General features: G+C 36.5%; 1 non-coding gene across 1 annotated transcript; it reads right to left on the bottom strand.

Annotated features, from left to right (window-relative positions):
- Window positions 1-3,273: 3,273 nt before the first annotated feature.
- On the bottom strand, window positions 3,274-3,380 carry LOC115802428 (U6 spliceosomal RNA). The gene has a single exon (XR_004022889.2). It is a non-coding gene; the product is annotated as a U6 spliceosomal RNA (small nuclear RNA).
- Window positions 3,381-3,981: the final 601 nt, after the last annotated feature.

Genomic DNA, 3,981 nt, shown 5'->3' with positions numbered 1-3,981 from the left:
TCTCTCAAACTTCACCTTAATCCCATTAACCCTTACATTTGTAACTGTAGCCTTCGTCAGGCCTTCATTAACAGTTTTTGGTTTTATAACACTAGGTAAATTAGGCATTCCGCAGTCAGACAAAATATCCATAGATTCTCATAAAACATTCAAGTAAAGGGGATACAACCTCTTCACACAGAAACTGCTTAAACATTCTAATTTTCTTCCAGACCTCCACCTTAATCCTACTAGCTCTTACATTTCTATATTTGCTAAATCTAATTGAAGTCCATGTTAGTGTTTCACCAGTGGGTTTTGGTACCACAGTGCTAATGGTTCCTATGTCAAGAAATCCCAGAAACTTCTTCCTACCCCTTGACCATTATAACCACATAAGTACAAAAGGCTTTGTTGTCTCCAGCAGGGTTTCTAGCTGAGGGACCAGAGTCCTTTTGTCAATCATTATCTTGATTAATTGGCCCAATTATGGCATCAAGTATTTCCAGGGCCAGTTTCTCATTGAAATATTTGCCTTCTCATTTTTTTAATTCCTCCAAATGACGGCACATAGAGTGGACTTATTTGGGGCCTTTTAATGTTGGGAGATCAGAAGGGACTTTCTTTGGTCCACTTACCTTTCAATAGTGATGTATTAAGACGTTTGTTTCAATAACATCAATGTTCATTTTATTCATCCCATTTTTAAATAACCATCTAAATATTCCCACCCTTCTGCAAGAGGCTTCTTGACTCTCTCCTTTCTCTTCCTCATTTTTTCACCCCTGTCAATGTTTCCTTTATTCACTCCATTTCTTAGTAACCCTTTAAAAATTTCCACCCTGCTAGGACAAGTCCCTTGACTCTCACCAAGAGAAATCTGTGTTTGGTCTAGCATCAAGGTCCAACTCAGCATTTTCATTCATTTTAGCTATTACAGATAATAATAACTAACAATGGATTATATGTTTGGCATGCTTCTTATTATTTTACATTTCCTTAGTTATCCAGTGACTGAAGTCCTTGGAAGTCAGGTCTGCAACCATTTCTAAATACCGCTAGTAACTTTTACCTTTAGTAAGTGATCGCAATGCAGCTGAAGTTTCATACCTTGGGTGACTAAGTAGCCATCCATGGATTAAAGATTCCTCATCCGCTACCCTTTTATTCTTTCTCTTCACAAACCACATGTTTCTCTGGGCCAGGGCTGTTCTAGAAAATTCCATTTTTTTCTAACACCAAAAGAGAGTTTCTTGTTCTTGACACCAAATACATGGCATCTTTTCCAACACCACTTATTTAATTTTCCAGACACTGACTGTGTGTTCAACAACTGAGATCAATTCTGACACTACCTACCTGGAGTTAGCATCAGATCTCACAAGCTAAGGAGCTCAGTCCCACAAGACAGCTCCAGTTCCAGATGCCAGTCACAAGTCTCAGGCCATTCATACTTCTAACCCACCAACTGTAAATCAGGTTCAACCTCTTCAGGTTCACAGAACACAGGAAAACACTTCACTTACCTTTTCCAGTCTGTTATTAAGGCTAAACCTCAGAAATGGCCAAAGTGACAGTGATGCAGAGGGCAAAGTAGGGGAAGAGGGATCATGGAGCTTCTGTGCCCTCTCCAGGTGTGCCATTCTCTCAGCCCCTCCATGTGCTCATGAACCTGGAAGATTTCAAACCCCATCATTTAGATATTTTATGGAGATTTCATTGGCTTTCGGTGATTGACTGAATCTCTAGTTTCTTCTCCCCAAGCTTCCAATCAAGGCATGATCTTTCAGGCAACCAGCCCCCATCCTGAAGCTATCTAGGGTCCCATTCACCAAGAGTTGCTTCTTATAACAAAAGGCCTTTATCATCCTTATCACTTAGGAAATTCCAAGCTTTTTAGGAACTTGGTTTTAGGAGACAGGGAGGGGACAAACATCAAATATCTTTATCTAATACTACAGCTACATACCAAACCATCAAAATAGCTTATCACAAACAAAGTGAAACACTGAGCCACCAATAAGTGTACTTACACACACACACACACACACACACACACACACGCACACACACAACATACTGTTATAGCTCCTGACCAAGTATTCACAATTGTGTATTTCTTTTCCTCTGCTTTGTCTTGACCAAACTTTATTCAGGCTTCTCTTTCCCCACGGTTCCCTGAACTTTAGCTTGTCCCCATCCCTGAATCAAAGGCTAAGGTACAGAATATGCACTCCCCCCCAATCCCCAAATCAGCAGTCCCAGCAGACACATTTCCTGTCAGACCCTTCAACAAAAAAAAAATTGCACACCGTGGCCCTAGATAGTTAAGGTGCATATCAAAAGGATGATTTCAATGAGCCCAGTCAGACTCTTGCATCTTCCCATACGTAGAAGAGCACTAAATTCATTAGCTTGAGATGTCTAGTTTTCTTTAACAGTAATCTTTTGATTAAAAAGATTTAAAAAACTACCTGTTTTTGTTTTGTTTTGTTTTCTTTGAGTGTGCAAAAACTACATATTCTGGCTCTTCCCTTACCTCTTTGGAACAGTCGCTCAGAGCTATCTGAGAGGCTGTATCCCAGGCTTAAGTCCTCAGTATGTCCACCAAATTAAACATAATTCTCAGTTTTTTGTTTGTGCATTTTTTTCGGTCAACAGATTGCATCTATTATACTATTTACACACTCCTTGTTTGTCCAACTTACTCTTAAAAGTTTCTGCTAAGCTCTGCTTACATCTCTCTATAAAAGAAAAGCCTTTTCGTGTTTGATTTTGAGGCACTTGCAGATTTCTGAGCTCCAAGGTTTCCCCCTATTGTATTAGTCTTTTTGAATAAGGTCTCTCCTTATCTACTCCTGGACTTGTTTTTATTTGAAGCAAAGTGTTAATAATACTACAGTTACATCAGTTGTCAATATCAGCATCAAGTTTACCTAGACAAAAAGAAAAGAAGAAGTAAACAATTCTGTTATGAACTTGAGCAATGCAAAGCAGGTAATCTGGATAATTTTATGAATTTATAAAAGTGCTTTTTTAAAGTTGCTTTTTATAAACTAAGTTACAAAGGGAAAGAAAGGTAAAAACACATCATTTAAAAATTAACATTTGGCTGCATACCAAGGAAAATTTTCTTAAAATTATAAGTTACTTCATTTTTGTGAGCTCTTAAGTAAAATTATATTATTTTTATTTCATTTGTATCTCATTTGTTTAAACCTAACTAGGCATCATACAGCTCAATCTTTAAAAATGAAAAAACAAAACTCAGCTACTTTAATTTTCATTAGAGAATAAAAATACGAACGCTTCACAAATTTGTCTGTCATCTTTGACCAGGGTCCATGCTAGTCTAGGTGTTTTCATTCCAATTTTACAATATGTACTCCCAAAACAAGCACCTGATCTTTTTTTTTTAATAGGAGGCTGTCTGGAATCAATATACCCCATGTTTCAAGGGCTATGTATATGAGAGGGATATAGATCAAGGAGGGCTAGAGATTCTCCTCTTAAAAATAATAATTCTAAGCATTACCCCCATACAGCCATCATATTACAAAAAAGATTATTACTCATTTCATAAAAGATGAGATTTTGCCACTGAAGGTTTGTGTGGTGAAACAATATGGTGGAAGAGGATATTGACACTTTAGATGGATTTTAGTTGTGTAAATAGATTTAGCTACTTCATATGAGGTAATAGTCCTTTGCTAACTAAGTTAATATTAGGAAGTTGATTATTTAAAAATTAAATATGTCAACGAAACAAATATATTTTCTGATAATAAGTGTTTATTGAAGGAAAACAGGAAATTTTAGACAAAACTTAAAAATACAAAGGCAATAAAAACTGTTACTGTTTTCTATTGTTTTGCTTTTATTAGTTTTTTGTTTAAAATAATTTTGTCCAAGCAAAAATGTTCCACTAGATGAGAACTCTATATTGTCACTTTCCGACTTAGTAAAATCATTGTGTATTATTTGTATCAAACCAATGATTTC

This window comes from Delphinapterus leucas, chromosome 4 (genome assembly GCF_059928025.1).
Source record: "Delphinapterus leucas isolate spDelLeu-1000000601 "Yukka" chromosome 4, BTC_Dleu_Yukka2, whole genome shotgun sequence".
NCBI classification, from domain to species: domain Eukaryota; kingdom Metazoa; phylum Chordata; class Mammalia; order Artiodactyla; family Monodontidae; genus Delphinapterus; species Delphinapterus leucas.
This window is presented reverse-complemented; position numbering and strand designations above follow the sequence as displayed.